The sequence below is a fragment of the Mauremys reevesii genome, linkage group 3, assembly GCF_016161935.1.
Source record: "Mauremys reevesii isolate NIE-2019 linkage group 3, ASM1616193v1, whole genome shotgun sequence".
In the NCBI taxonomy this organism is placed as follows: Eukaryota; Metazoa; Chordata; order Testudines; family Geoemydidae; genus Mauremys; species Mauremys reevesii.
In genome coordinates, this window is record NC_052625.1 from 100,570,925 (window position 1) to 100,587,948 (window position 17,024).

Sequence of the window (17,024 nt, forward strand, 5' to 3'; positions counted from 1 at the left end):
GATTTTGAACAGGGGTCTCCCACACTGCTCAGGAGAGTGTTCTAACCACGGAGCTATGGGACATTCTGATGTGAGCAACCTGAGTCTCTCCTGCTGAAGCTGTTCCACTTGGATAAATAATTAAGGAGTCATTGGAGCAGTGGGGCTGGATTCGGCATCTCCCACCTTTTAGATGGGTGCCTTAACTACCAGGCTGTAAAGTCATTCGCTCTCTCTGCCCTTATGAATAGTTAGGTATTTAGATACAGCTTCAAACAGGAGAGAATGACGCAGCCTACATCAGAATATCCCATAGCCAAGTGGTTAAGGCACTCACCTGAGCAGTAGCAGACCCCTGTTCACATTTTTTCTCCCCCTCATGCAGAAAGGAGTGGAACCTGGGTCTCTTACATCCCAGATCAGTGCTCTAATCTTTGGGCTAAAAGTTATGGTCACTACCCCACCCAGATTTTGAATAGGATCCAATCTGGTACACAGCTTCTGAGCATACCAACCAGATTGGGCCTCATAGAGGAGAGAGGAGCTCCTCCACCTATCTTCCCCTGGTTTATAGACCACTCTGCAGCTTAGGCATCCAGACACCTATAGCAGGACAGCAGTGCCCATACCAGAGGCAGAAACACAGGCATCTAAGGAACGTATACAGCAAAAATGTAGGCACCGAGAAGAGGCGATGCATCGGGGGGGAGGGTATATGGGGTCATGTCCCCCCATCTCCCCAGATTTCTGCCTTCAATTTAGCAACAGCTGTGGAGGGCTGGCCTGTGCCCTACCACGTGGGGCTGGCCCAAGCATTGTGGTGATGCCAGCCCGGGCTGGCTGGCATCAACGCTCGCCACCCTGAATGTTCCTCTGTGCCCCCCATAGGAGAGTGCACCCTAAAGTTTGAAAACCTCTGTTCTAGATCAAGAGGCAATGCATGAGGCAGTCATGTGCCCCTCCAGAACCTTTAAATTGTCCCCATGCCTCAATATCAACAGTTACGCATCACCTCTGGCACCAAGTAAATTTAGGAACCTGTCAGCTAAGGCAGTAGCTAAGTGGGAGTTTTGTGGATTGCACTCACACCTAAAACTGGGATATAGGCATGTAAGGACCTTTGTGGATCTGGGCCAATGGCCTTCGAAAGCCAAACACACTGAGCCTTCCACTGAGGCTGTAATTTATCCACCCAGACAGAAATGTCCTAATTAAATTCCTCTCTCAGGCCCAGTTTTCTCCTAACAATGGTATTAATTTACATGTGGGATTTAGCTCAGGTGGCACTACACTATTACAAGTGATCTGTAAAGACTGTGAACCATATTTGCTGTGATGCTCCGGAAAAAGGGGCTCGGGGAAACATGCTGTGAAAGCCCTAATTCAGAATTACTTTATATTGTTAGAAGTCTGTAACTGTTTTAGTGTGATGTTTCATATTTAGATATCATGACTTTATATTTAGTCCATACAAACTGAGGTTTTTGCCCACCATGCGTAAAGTCCTCAATGTAAGTAGACCTTAAATTAGGCCCTAAATTATTCTTCTGGATTTTGCAGTGTGTCTGGTTTTCTTTATGACCGTCTTTTAGTTTGTAAGCTCTTTGGGGACTGTCTATCTTTGTATCTTGTGCAACACTGAACAAATTGCCAGTCCCGAACAAAAACAAAAGTTAAATAAACGAATACAGGTGAATATTTAATGCTTACAAAGTAGGAAGTTGCAATGAAAAAAATTAAATAAAATAGCAAATTAACCGAGCTGGTTGGGAATTTTTTGACAAATCCAAAACATTTCACAGAAACGTATCAATTTTGATGAAGCTTTCTCCAGTATGGGCTAGAATTTCTGGTCAAAGTGAAAGAGGCCCATTCTAGAATAACCAATAACCCAGGGGGACCAGGTTCAAGTCCTTGCTGTGCCTGGTTCAGACCAAGGACTTTAACCTGAGGCTCCCACATTCCAGATAAGTGCTCTAACTACTGAGCTACTGGCTGTTCTGGAGTGGGCTGGTCTCTGTTGTTCTTTCACTTAAAATTTTCAAAAGGTCTCATTTTCATCCCAACGAGGAACAAAAACAAAATTAGAAATTTTAAACAAAATAGAATTATTTTCCTGCCCCGCCCCTGCCCTTTACAAGTTAAGCATGTTAGCACCCCAACAGAGAAAAGCTCTAAAACCAGACCATTTCACATTGAGCACACAGGAGTGAAAAATGTGTGTACATGCATTACTCAGGTGGAGAAGCAGCCGTCTGTGTGACTGCTGAAGCAAACTAAATATTCATTTGGAAGTTGTTCAGAATTTGGTTTCATATGATTATAATGAATTAAATTCAGTTGGGATTCACAGTAAATCAGAGCTACCAATCAAAACTAAAATGATAAGAAAGCAGGCAAGTGGGCTTGGTGATTTAAGTATGAATGGAAGTATCACAGAGCAAATACTTTTTAGTAACACACACACACACACACACATATATACATATATATGAAAAAATAGTAAAAACTCTACATCATATATGTTTTTTCTGCTCAATAGTTTTGCACCTAGTCTACAGAGAACACCACTTTATACATATTAAAGGGAGGGAGGTGATTGACAGACAGAGGGATTAAGATCCCCAAGGTTTTTTAGCCTAAAGGCCGCCATGACAACCTGCAGCCAGTTGCCCATAAGCCTACACAGTTACTCAAGCGCACAATCCTCAAAATAGTCCTATGTGGCTCTGCTGTGGAGAGCTGAATTTCCAACGGAGCTCAAGAAGAGAAGGGAAAAATCAACTCAATCACACACCAGTCACTCTCATCTTACATTCATGATTAAGTTTTTCCAAAGGAATCCCTAAACTAGCTATATTTCACTGAGTAAAGTTTTTAAGTAACAAAAATAAATAATATTGCCTTAGTGTATTTTAAGGCAAAAATTAATTTACAAAATCTTTTTTATTTTTCTTTTGTAAGTAGAAAAAAAATTCCAATAGAGAAAGTAACTGGAACAATGTTACCAGCAGACAAATAGAGTAAGTTATAATATGTTGTTTGCAGGGTTGATATGAAGAAGAGCTCTGTGTAAGCTCAAAAACTTGTCTCTTTCACCAAGAGAAGTTGGTCCAGTAAGAGATATTACCTCACTCACCTTGTCTCTCTAAGTTATATTATATAATCCAATATTTTGCCTTTTACCAGAATGCAATTTAGTTTCAAGAATATTTGTTTTCCAGTACAGTCTGTAAAGTGGTTTTTATACTAGTCTTTTTTCAAAGATCTTCTGGCATAAAATGGCAACTCTTCTTGTCCTGTCCTCTTTGAAAATGCTATACATTACTGATGCTAAATATAATTTAGTGTGTCAGCAGGTCTCTGTAGGATGTGAAATGCCAACGAGGTCTAATTTTCACTACTTCAGCAGACCTGATGTGTGAAGAAATGTAAAGACCACACATCAGAAGGATTAATAGAGTCTGGTGCTGTTCAAAATACAAAATTACAAAATCAGTTTAAACTCAAAGTGCTAAATTTGCATGAAGAAAAAGCAAAAAAAGTCTTGGATGGTGTCTGTATATTTTAGAGAACAACTGAATTTTTCAAGTATTCTAAGGTTTCAGAGTAGCAGCCGTGTTAGTCTGTATCAAGCATTCTAGTATCAGGTTAAAATTTTCCTTTGCAGCAATTACTGCCCAGGAAAAGGGTAACACAAGACTTCAAAAGGATTAATTTATGTCACATTGATGGGTAAATAACACTGTACTTTACTTTTCTGAGAGAAAGTCTGTAGCAGCCATGCACGTCAGTATGTGCCAGGAGCTGTTTTCACTTGCAAGCAATCCAAATATACATATCACTGATGGATTAAATAGGTAGGTAGAAATTGAAGGTTAATTTTGTTTGTTGATTATCTACTCCAAGACATTAGTAGTCTGAATCCATTAGTTCTGCCTCCTTGTTGGAGTTCCACTTCACATACAGGTTTTATCTACCCTGACCTTTTTCTCTGCACTAGTGGGAAATATAAATATAAAAAATCAAATAAACAAAAAGGTGAGTGAAAACCAGCCATACAATTAATGCAACTGACTATTAAAAAAAAGGCAATTGCCAGAACCCAATGTTTAAGATTTACCCAGGACTCTCACAATTAAAATGTGAGAAATAGCAAAGCCTAGCAGAGTCAGGCACAGATGGAAAAGATTCTTCTGTCTGCTAATTGACTTGGAAGAAACTCATTAACTAACACATTTCACCTGTGACAATCCAAGAGCAAACTCAGTGCCTCTCTCAGCAGCACACCCACTAGGGAGAAATCACTGCTGCTGATGAAACTTGCATCTCTTCTGCTACTGAAACAAATGTCTTGTCACTGAGCATGACAGAGGCACTGTAGGAAGTAAGCCTTCTGGACCTTTCCCACTGTAAGAATTAAGCCTATGCATAAATCACAGCATTGTACACACTTAGTTTCATCTCCACTATGACAATATTGCATTAAGTGCATTTTCATATGAAATGTGTGCAAGCCCCGTTGGAGTTTGTCAGCTCCTGGAACACTGGACTAAGCCTCTAGGATACCTAACCTCCGGATGACATCAGTGGCTCCAGCACCTCCAAGCACCATTTCCCAGCCCGCTTAGAATCTTGGGAAGGGACAAAATAGACTGGAAACTCCTGCAAAAGCCAATAGGGAGGCTTTGGATGGGGTGAGGCCATTTACTGGGCCAATGAGGATCCAGGATTGCTCAGACCCTCATTAGGAGGGGACAGCCTGACCCAGAGATAAAAGAGCTCATTTCAGTTTCATGCTGTTTGAATTTGGGGCTAAGAGAGAAGCTGAACAGGTTCCAGGAGTCTCAAACGCCTGCACCTTACCAAGGTAGTGTCTGAACTACTGTGCAATCTAGTGCTTAGGTCAGGTAGGTTCAGCCCTGCAGAGACCAGTGGCAAGAAAGGCAGAGATCCAATATGGCACTGGTTACTAAGAGCTAGCTAAGACCTCCACAGGACTCTAGGCCAGGGAGCCAGGAGAAGACCCTACCCAGGAGTGAAAACACTGTACAGTTTTTCCTTTAAACCAGCCATTGCCTGCAGAGCTGCTACACCCATCTCTGAACTCATTCTATGCATTGCATCTGCCTGGAAAGATACCAGGAAGGGAGCTGGTGGTTGTGTTACAGTTGTAAATGTGAGGAGATGCAAAATTTGGATAATTACTGGTTTTGCATTTATTAGTTGACCATAACCCTTTGCTTCCCTACAGCCGGTTTCCAATAAAGTCCCCATATGTTACACTGTTGTTTTTGGGTGTGGGATTTAATTTGTTGGGATTTGTATTATTGTAGTTTCTTGTGTACTGGGCCATGCTCCTCCTCCTTAATAATAATAGTAGTAGTAGTTATTTTCCCAAGGGACAGCACCACTTGTGTCCTGAGCACAGACAGGAGTCACCTTGGGTGGAGGCACCAGGCATAGCATTACAACAAAGAGCTCAGACCCAACCCAAGGGTGGAGAAGCCTCTCTGATTAGCAAACATCAGGGAGGGGCCTGAGCCATGCCTTAGAAGAGGGGCTCAATGTGTTAAACCTGAAACTTGAGGAGGGGTGTCTGTTTAAGCTTTGAAAGCATGAAGGACCCTTATGAAAACATTTTTGACTTACCCCAAAAAAGTTGGATTAATTGCTATTTTCATGTGACTTTCCTCATTTTCAATAAGCTGTTTCAGGATTACCACTGTTACTCCTGCTTATCAAAAAAGAATGTGAAAGGTAATATGTGGGATTTTATTCCTGTTTTGTATTTTGTTATTAGTGCGTTAAATTTAATTTAAATTGAAAAGAGAGGGTGCCAAATTTTGCTCAGTTATACAGATGTAAGTCCAGAGCAACTCCCTGGACTTTCAGCATTACTTCATTTCAAATTTACACCAGTGTAATTGAGAGCAGAATTTGGCCCATGCTGTTTGCCTTATATATGATACAGATCTTAACTAAATAATTTATACAACATTTTTACTTGGTAAAATAATGCAAATTTACTTGCTCTATTTGACTGGCTTGCCAAGATTCATTGCCATGTTTAAAAATGAAGACGGAAGGTTTTTCAGCCGCTGGACTCTGTATTCCATATTGCCTCTAAAATACAGCAGGTACTGAAGCCCAGTACGGGGAGAATCACCCTTCTTTGGTAACCATTTATGTTGATGTGTTGACAGTACCAGTGAAAAATCAAGGCTATAAAAACCTCAGGAATGAACACCTGTATTTATAGTAGAGTACACCAACTCTTGGCAGCCCATGGGTACCATAGGGCCAGATTCTGCACAATGGAGGAAAGAGGGCACAAAAGGCCTTTGTGCAAGCCAGTAAGGGGCCAGGCAGCATTCCAGTACCTATGCTCAGGACTGTTCCAGTCTAAATCCTCCAGCAGTGTACAGAGCTCTAAAGGAGACTGGGATTTGACTCTACCAGTTCTCTTCTTCCCACCATACTGACCAACAGGAATGGAGGGAGTCAGCTGTACCCTGATGCATAATGTCTCCCAGTGCTTCCTTGGAGACAGCGCAGCTCCATATCCGCAATCTACTGTGAGCTGTGCCTATAAGCCACAAACAAGTTACAGGTTGAATGCAAGCCAATGAGATTTCTTTCCATTCCCCTCCCTTCAGTGTCAAGGAGGATGCATGGTGGACAAATTTATCTATCTACAGGCTACCCATGTTAACACTATAATAGCAAGTCTGCTCTCTCATGGCTATGTACAGGGGCGGCTCCAGGCCCCAGCACGCCAAGCGCGTGCTTGGGGCGGCATGCCACAGGGGGCGCTCTGCTGGTCGCTGGGAGGGCGGCAGGCGGCTCCGGTGGACCTCCCGCAGGCAAAGCCGCGGGACCTGTGGGCCGCGGGACCAGCGGACCCTCCGCAGGTATGCCTGCGGGAGGTCCACCAGAGCCGCCTGCCGCCCTCCCGGCAACCGGCAGAGCGCCCCCCGCGGCATGCCGCCGTGCTTGGGGCGGCAAAATGTCTAGAGCCACCCATGGCTATGTACAGCACAGTAAGTTGACCCCTGAAAAGAGTACAGTCTTGTCTTCTCTTGAAATGCTACAGCAACACAGCTGCAGCCTTTCAAGCATAGACACTGCCAACACCAACAGGATAGGTTCTCCCATCAGCATAAGAAACCCATCTTCATCAGCCTTGCACTGTTTATGCTGGGTGTTAGGTCGTCTTAACTACTCCATTCAATGGATTTTTCACATGAGAGTGATGTAGATATACTCACTTAATTTTCTAGTATTAACCAGGCCTCAATAAAAGGAGCCCTAAAAACCAATCTGTATTACAGTCAACCATGACATCAGTTCTATAATGTATGATTTTAGCTAAAGAAACAAAACAGTAAGATCAACACTTGCCTACTCCATTGTAAGTATCCTAAATTCACCCCAGTACACTACACAAACTATTGTGTGGAGGGGTTGCTGTTTCAGGGGGGTGGGGTTGATTGAGTTATTTGAAGATTATCATGACCTTTATAAAATATTCAACAGAATACAAACAAATACCCAAATGTTATTTGGTCACTGCAATCCTTTTTAAAAAGCGTCCCTACTCTCTCCCCTCCCCCACAGCTTCAATCACAGTGGCCCCATTATGTTTTCAGATCACAGACATGGTTAATGAAAACAATGCTGTCAGGGATATAATGGACAAAAGTTATATCACCTCTCTTCCCCCGCCCCCATATGTTTTGTTTGTATGAAGAACTGCCAGGGAGCTGCTAAATTATATCATTTCCTTCAATGAAAGTCATTTACTAGGAAAATGAATCATGGGAAAGGCAAAGAAGATATCAACTATTCTATATCCACCCTATTCCTTCCTGTATCTGTGCCTGGAAAAATCAAGCAATGAAAGAAAATTGTCTGAATTCATATCTGGTGTAATACCATTAAAGTCAATGGAGTTACAAACTGAATCAATTTGGCTCAATATCAGCATAACCCTTTGGCAATGTCTAATCATATGTGATGTAAAAGTTCAACAATTACTTAAAAATATGAAGACATAACTCTGATGTCAAAGCATATGACAGAGTTCATCTACAGTGGGAATTTTCACATGCTTACTGGCACAAAATAATACAGGTTATTACAGGTTAACCACAACTACACTCTAAATTAAAAGCTAAGCTAATGCTTTTGCATAAGAGAGTAGCTGATAAAGCAAACTGCATTAAAGACTAACTGCAACAGCAGCATTACTAAACAAAACACAGCACAACTAAACAAAACACAGTCTCATCTGCTACAGCTAGCGGTATGTTTGCATGTAGATGATAGCATCACAGTGGCAACATTGCAGTTATAGTTAAGAAGGCATTTCTATTATAAGCCCCTGTTTCAGGCACTTATAATTTTCTTGGGAAAACTACCCTTCTCATGCTTGTTTTTATCTCAAAATGTGATGACTTCTTTCCCTGTTTTTTTTTTTTTTAAATAAAGAGAGAAATCTAATCAAATTGCACTGGGATGTTTAAGTTATCCACGCAGGAGAAACCCTCTGTTTATCAAAAGTTGAGAATTTTTTAGATACCTCCCGCCCTTTTTTTTCCGGCATATGGTGAGGGGACAACAGATCCCTCACCAAAATCTTATATGACTCAGACTTATTTGTTTTAGTCTCAAACTAATATACTGTGTGCTGCTACTCAAGTGATGGATGCCCCAAAGGATGCACAGTTTACAAGAAGACCTGGGATGACAGACGCATCCAAAAGACTGCTGTAGGAAGAGAGAATGAGGTTGAGTTGGGTCAGGAGTCTCGTTGAGGAGGACATTCAGTGTCAAAGAGAGGTTGAGATAAGGGGGGGAAGCTTTGCATTTTTGTGAGATTCACTCAAACTAAGATTTTTGTGGCTCTTCCCCCACCACGACAACTCAGAATAATTACAAAGCTACAGTAAATCATATCACAAGGGATAATAGTATCTGTATTTAAATGTTGAGAGTGTCAAAGGAATACGGTGATCACTCTTCTTGTTCATATCTCTGTTGCAGCATTTTTCTCAGACACCAAAGGAAACTTGTTTCCCCGATGCAAATGCTACAGCAGCTTCCATTCAAGATGCTGCTAGAGCAACTGTATTTCAAATGCCTTCAGAGCAATTTAAATCCAAGCTATGTGCAAAGTTTCTAAATGTCTTATATCATGCATATATTATCATTTAACATTTGTAGACAGCTCTGTAGGTGGAATGTGATGTTTCATCCTTCAATTATGCTGTCTGAATAATGTCACGTGAATTACAGCTCCCTCTTTTGCATGAGCTACAGTAACCATATGTTTACCACTGGTATCCATATGTTACAAAATCATATTATACATGTAATCCACAGGTATGTACATTCTTCTTTTTGTCCAATGTGGAAGTCATAATAAGACTGTGTTGTCATAAAAGATACTTATACAAATCTATGTACCTTTATAAAATATAATCATTTTAAATTTTAAACTGACAGAAGAGGAAAAACTATGAAAGGATCTGGTATGATAAAAACAAGAAAGAGTAAAAGACACAAAACAGAGACTTGTGTTAGCCTTCAGGTGTATTTTTAACACCATATAGCTTCTTCCTACTTGAGCTCTAATTGGCTCTATTCTCAAATTATGAGTATTTATGATTCCACGTACCATAGAAACTTACTCTCCAGCTCATGGAAAAACACTGTTGTGACCAGTAATTACCAGCCCTTGCCTCTGGATGGTTCTGGGCACGTCAAGTAAATGACCTTCCTCTGTCTCCTTGCGTGTGTACACAAAATGAGATACAAACAAACAGAAATCCATTGATTTCTCATCTGTGTCCTTCTGTCTCTAAACAAATAAAATGCTGCAGTGCAAAAGGCATGTAGGTTACATGAACAGACATCTTGAATTAGTTAGTTTTGTTTTTCTGGGGGTTGGGGGCAGAGGAGGAGTTATGTACCAAGGGAGAAGGAATATTGTGCGCAACTAGAAAGGAGCAATATTGCTGTCAAAGCAGGACACGGTGGAAAGAAAGAACAACATTCTTCAGAGTGCAGCCTCTAGTGTTGCTTTCAACACCTGGCAATTGTCTCACTCCTCCAGTCGATGAATAAAAACAAAGAGGGAGGAGATGAGATATACTAGTTTTAAAAGTTTGAAGGACAGCCTAAGTAATTTAGGAGACTGTTGTCTCATATTCAAATAGAAACTTGAGCTCCACACACTTTCACTTAGGCATATTTGGAAAATTTTCCCAGGCTGCTCCGAAATGATCAGTTTACTTCATTGACTTAGTCCCTCTGTTCCTTTAATACATCATTTAGTTGTAAGTGTGAAACATGAAAAACATTTAAGGTTGTTTTGTTTAATAAAAATTAAGTTTATAGAATCATAGGACTGGAAGGGACCTCAAGAAGTCATCTAGCCCTGTCCCCTGCACCCATGGCAGGACTAAGTATTACCTAGACCAGTGGTTTTCAGAGTACGAGTCACAACCCAGTACTGGGTCGCGGCATGTAAGGCATTGGGTCGCCCCTTGCTCAGCACCCAGGGATCCTAGTGGCTCTGGTCAGCACTGCCGACCGGGACGTTAAAAGTTCCGTTGGCAGTGCTGCCCAGTTAAGGCAGGCTAGTGCCTACCTGTTCCGACACCGTGCTGCGCCACAGAGGGGGACAGGAGCGGGTCCAGTTTCTAGGCATGGGAGCCGTGGGACTCCGCGCACTCCCCCCACCCTGAGCACCGGCTCTGCACTCCCATTGGCCGATTTCTGGCCAATGGGAGCTAGGGGGGAAATGCCTGCGGGCAAGAGCTGCACTGAGTTGCTTGCGCGCCTCTGCCTAGATTGGAAGGCACATATTGTGCACATCTTTGCAGCTCTTAATTACTGTGTTTGGTGCTTAGATACCATGAAGACAGATGCACATATACCCTTGTCTAGATTAGAAGAGAGACAGTCTGTTTCATAAATGCTTTCCAACTGCAAGCTTGTGAAAATAATTAGCTGCAGGTGTCAAAGTAACAGTGCAAGCATGCTTTTCTGCTACTTTGCAATTTGCATCCTGAGTAGTTTCTACACTTGCAGAAAATGAGTGTAAAATGCTGCCGAAGTCTGTGTTCCCACTTTGCACAGGTGCCACTGAATACACAAGTTGCAAGGGAGTGAGAAATCGGGCCCTGTGGCTCTGCTCTGACTCAAGAGTCTGGTAATTCTGAGTTAGGATAGGAAACCTGGGCTCTGCCGGTTTGAGTCTGAGAAGCAGCATGGACAGCTAGGTAAGCAGAGCAACATGCATTCAGATATTTCAATGAACAATCCTCGGCAGGGCTTCTGTCTCTTGTGTGTTCAATTTCTGCTAGCATTTGAGCCGCTGAGTTTTACTTGAATGGTGGCAGAAAAGGAAGCTGTTTGTTGTGTAAACTATGTATCTAATTCCAATGCACACTGCTTCATACTACACCTCTACCTCGATATAACGTGACCCAATATAACACGAATTCGGATATAACGCGGTAAATCAGTGCTCCGGAGGGGCGGGGCTGTGCACTCCGGCGGATCAAATCAAGTTTGATATAACGCGGTTTCACCTATAACGCAGTAAGATTTTTTTGGCTCCTGAGGACAGCGCTATATCGAGGTAGAGGTGTAGTACCTACTACCTTGTCAGAATGCTGTACTTCAACCAGGTGGTGAAGTTTTCATGATTCATATTCTGATCTGCCTCACTATTCCAGACCTGTCTCCTTTCTGTCCAAATTAAAATCTCCTTAGACATCTTATCTTGAGGATGTCTGGCCATCAGCTCAAACTCAAAGGAGCTAAAACAGAGCTCTGAATCCTCCCCCTCTTAAACTCTCATCCCCACACCTCCTTTCATGATCACACTTAGCTGGCAAGCCCTTAGTTAATGTCCCAGGGGTTTTAAGAAAGAGGTTCAATTGATTAAAGTTTGTAAAGCAATGAATTCTTGGATGAAGAGGTATCATGTAAGTGCAAAGTATTATTATTAATATGAAAGTCATGGTAGAAATGAATAAAACACATCATGCCATGTATGCTAACTAGAAATCCAATCATGGAGATTCAGAATAGTTCTTGCATTAATCAAATCAACTTGTCCATGCACCACACTGTCTGGGCCAAATTTTAAAGCTCAAATTCATTCAATAAATACTGCAATAAAAGTGTCCTGCTGATTGAACGCTCAGTTATTGAGATATACATGCAAAGTGACTTAGAATGGGGGTATTTATAATTGTCAGCACCTTAGAAACACAGCCCCCATTGAAGATCAGTGAGACTTGTGCTCCTAAGTTATTTAGGTACTCTTGAAAATCCTACCCTTTATGCAAGCTATGCCCTTAATTAGCTATCTGTGTGGGCATTTATTTATTTGTAGACCAAATACGTGGGCAAGACCCTTAGCTGACATAAATTATCCTAACTCAATGGAGCAATTTCGAATTACACCAGGTGAGGCTCTGCCCCACAACAGTCATGCATACAGATAAATAGCTTCCACTCTTCTCTTCTTTCGTAGAGAAGATTTTAAAAAAAGATTTATGATGAGGTTTAGCACCTATGCTGCACTGCTAACCAGGAGCCGCCAGAGGTAAGCTAAATTGCTTTTCCGATCCACCCACTGCTATGTGAAGACTAAGATTTTTGCATGATTTTTGATAACTCCCAAAAAGCTGATCAATATGGATTATTTTGTAATAAGAAAAAGAAGTTCAGAAACACAACCATCAAATCCATCAACATCTGCCAGAAAAGTGTAAGTACGCCATGCACACTAGAAAATTCTAGCAGTAAAAACAAACAGGCTGCTTCCACCTCATCTGAATAGTTAACTTAAAATAAAAAAATGTGGCTGAGGCAGTGTGGTGTTGATTTCTTGAAATATGGCTTCATCAATTGCACTAAAGCAAACCAAGAACCAAAGTCCCAATGTGTTATTTGCACCGAAGTGCTTGCAAACGAGAATTTAAAGCTGTCAAAGTTGAGGAGACAGTTAGAAACAAAACATACAGAACTCGTGGATAAACCGTTGGACTATTTTCAAATGAGGAAGCAACGGGAGCTTAACTTATCAGGTCAGGTTCTCAGCCGGTCAACCACCTTGAACAATAAAGCACAACTGGCATCATATTTGGTTGCATATCATGTGGCAGAAGAGAAAATGGCCCATACAGTTGCTGAAAAAGTTATTCTTCCAGCATTTGTGGATATGGTGCGGACAATTCTGGACAAGAAGTTTGCTGAAAAATTGAAAAGTATTCCTCTCAGTGATAACACAGTGAATATACGATACTGCAGAGAATTTGGAAGCTCAACTTGTAGCGTGCTTACGTCAGTTGGGGATTTTGCTATACAACTTGACAGAAGTAATGAATGTGACCTGAATCCAAATCACTGACTCAATCCAAGGACCTGATAAAAGCAAATTTAGTGTATTTTTATCCTGCATGCAAAAAAGCAATGAAAAATAACTACACTGTTACTAAAAGGAGGAAATATAAAAGGCAAAAAGAATCCAAGAATAACTATGCTTTGAGAGACTTAGACTAACAATTTTATTTTAGCATGAGCTTTTTCTTGAGCTACAGCTCACTTCTTGGATATAGAATGTGTGTGTGTGACAGATATTTATACATACAGAGAGAAACATGAAAGGTGGAAGCTCATGCTGAAATAAATTTGTTAGTCTTTAAGGTGCCACAAGTACTCCTGTTTTTTTATGCTTTGAGACACCTTTTAGCAGTTGACATAAGAAAGTAGAAAAAATGTTCACTGATTTGTTAAATTTAATGTGGCAAATGAAAGTATAATACACTGCCAATTAAACAATGCTCCTGTTGTAGTTAAAATAATAAAATTTTTGCTCATTTTTTTTCCACTAGAGCAATGTGCTTGAGCTACAACACTGTGTTCAGGAACTTATCACAGACACAGACGTGTACATACAAATGTGGGGAGAGGGAGAACAACATCATTTTCTGAGGGCAAAGAAGGATTCCAAATATACAGACCTATATAACTTCTCTTTAAGAACGAAAACAAACAAACAAAAAACACTCCACAACTTCATGTTGCTTAAGAAACAGCAAAACAGTGCCTCCAAGACAGATGGCTTCAGTTCTGCTTTTTACTCACATGGTTTGTATGTGTGAAACAGATAGGGTAAAGAATCTGGGAGTTGTATTGAAAATACAATATTATGTTTTCTTCAACCAATTAATCTACAGTATCACCTTAATTCACTTGCTAGATACCTTGGCAGCAAGTGAGAACAAATGTGAGATGCAGCTCAAATTATTTCCTTAGAGACTAAATCAGTCTTTAAAGCTTTAGAAAGGAGAATTCCCAAAGCAGCTTACTATGTATTAAACCATTTGTTTTTTGATAAAAAATAGAAAAAAAACTATTTTTCATATTGAGGCTCCTGAGCCGCACAAGCTAGCAATCAAATTAATTGTTTAGAGACAAACATTTAATTAAAATACTTTCCTAAATATTGTGTAACAATTAATTTTTTGCTACATTTTTTGAGAGTGGCAACTTTACTTGAATGTCAATAAAGTATAGTACATACATATGCACTCTTGTTATTTTATCCACATACATATTTTTAAACACACACTCATTCTGAAGTAGTTTCAAATTCTTCACTTCCTATTTTTTTCCCCATAGGAACACACACAGAGCTCTTGTTTACCTATCAAAAAAAATGGGATGTTTTCCTCCAGACCCCACTATTCTGAATATTTATTTTATTTGTACTTATTATATTTATGATACTAAAATAATTACATTTTATACAGAAGGAGTAGGTAATATATTAGGCATATAGCCAGTAAGTACATACAGTAGATCCAAGATCACTCTTTATGGTAAACATTCAGAATGGTGGTTTAGCCTCATAGCTCATTAAACCTTAATCAGAGCCTTGCTGCAAAATCCTTTCTTCCACACTGCACTGAAAATGTATCCCTTCCTCTCCTAACTCTTACCTAATCATCTTGATTGCTACATTGCCATTTCCAATCGTTTAAAGCCCCCGTATTACAGACTTACTCTGCACTTACTTTAAACATCTGAGTAGCCCCACCACCTTCAGTAGGACTTCCATTGTAAATGTAAGTATAGGCATGAATCCATATCATTAGCTACTCCAGATCATCAGATAGGGAACCTCAGTGTAAATTGTTGCTGATACCAGGAATCAGAACAATAGTCTGGAGTTGTTATAATGTTAGGAATCACTATTGCTACACACAATTACAAGAGGAATCTCTTTGCCCATGGCCACTTTTGGGGCTGAAGAAACGGGAAGATTGGAGAAAGGAGCCCTCTCAGCCTTGTTTGACTTTTGTTCATGAATCAATTATTTCACTTTTTTTTCTCTAGCCCCTCTAGAAACAGCAAAGAGGTGGCCCCCTTTAAACATAGCTACTCAAGACAGGCTATGATTTTCTTCCCTTTACAGGACCACCCAGATTCTCCACAGTGAAATGCATTCTGTACCAGACACATTAAACTACTTTATAATTTTCTTCAGACTGCAAAGACTTACAATCCGACAATACATTTATCACCATCAGCCACCGCTAGCACATAAACAGAACATATTATACAATGGGCCAAATGCACACACACAAGGAGAGAGAGTTAGAAAAAGAAATGTTGTGGAACCCCAAGCATTAAAAAATCCTGACTCATGCTCACAAATAAAATAAAATAATAAAATAATAAAATCAGATGATTGGCTTTAAAATAGTGATTTAAAAATACTTTGGGGGTTCTTTTAATTTTCTTCCTGGTTTCTGGGCCTTTAAGATTCCATTTTAAAAAAAAAAAGCTTGAAAACATGAATCTCAAGGGATAGAAACTTAATTCTTTTGAAAAAAAATTAAACTGAGATTCTCACAATCATAACTCCAGGAGCTGGGGATTTTAAGAAAAACATCAGTGAACATAAGGCGTGTGTAAGAGTGATTACACAACACAGGCAGTTTGTCCTACTGGCTATGTTCCTAGACTGGCCCTTAGGAAAACTGGGTTCTAAGCCTGGGCTTTGCCACTGGCCTGCTAAGAGAACTTAACTGCAGTTAAACTCTATGTCTCAGTTTTCCCATCTGGCAAATGGGGATAATGATATTTCTGCTCCTTTGCAAAGCACTCTGAAATCTAGAGCTGAAAAATTACTATATGAAGAGTGAGGTATGATTATTAACAACATGAAGATGAAGTGGGAACTAACTAAATTATTTTTTCCTGCATTAGGGAGGATAGATGCTGCTCAGGTGATAGAATAAGACACAAACTAAAGTTATATGATAAAATATATTTAACTTTTAACATGTTAAAACAACACATTAGACCAATCATTAATTTATATGTCTAATTGCGCATATATATTAATTATGAAACAGTTGGTATACATTAACCCAGTGGCCCCACTACACTATGTAACTGGCACAGAGGCTATCCCATAACCTGGAATAGCAACTGATCAGCAGAGGGGATAGTTGGGGGCACAGAGAGGAGAGAGGAATTTCGTGTTCACCCACATGAAACCAAAATACTTGGATTGTATCCATTTGGAGTGCTTTTCACCTATCCTGAACAGCAATATAATTCTTATCCCCCTGTTATCTGTACTATGCATGAATTCATCCCTCTGCAGAAGACCAATGCAAGAACTATGTATCACTTCAGTCCCATTTCTCCACCCCCAGACTAAGAATATTGCCTCAATGCCTCCATCTCCTTCCCCATCTCCCAGAGTTACCACATACTGAAGGAGCTCCCCACACCTCCCAGGGTTTGTGGAGGATAAAAAAGGACAGGACAGGCTCTTCTCAACCACATCCCCAATCCCAGTCTTTACACGATCACATAGTATTTTTGACATAGGAAAAGTAATATTGGATTATACACAAATAAAGTGGCTAAATCCCGTCTCACTAACTGAAGTTGGAGCTTTGCTTCCTTCACCTCTGCTAGAGCCTGTCCCTGTATGGTGC

At 40.5% G+C, this 17,024-nt stretch overlaps 1 protein-coding gene across 7 annotated transcripts in view; it reads right to left on the bottom strand.

Moving 5' to 3' along the window:
- The window catches only part of SAMD5 (sterile alpha motif domain containing 5), a 725,756-nt gene that overhangs the window by 608,565 nt on the left and 100,167 nt on the right, over positions 1–17,024 (bottom strand). For 2 of the 7 annotated variants that reach the window (XR_005597179.1, XR_005597180.1), the window contains exon 1: positions 4,554–4,681. The exons of 2 other annotated variants lie outside the window; for them this stretch is intronic. The gene's annotated coding sequence lies outside the window, so the exon portion shown is untranslated. Of the gene's footprint in view, positions 1–3,735; positions 3,930–4,548; positions 4,682–17,024 lie in introns of those variants that run through there. 3 more of the 7 variants (XR_005597182.1, XR_005597186.1, XR_005597184.1) reach the window with 3 other exon arrangements.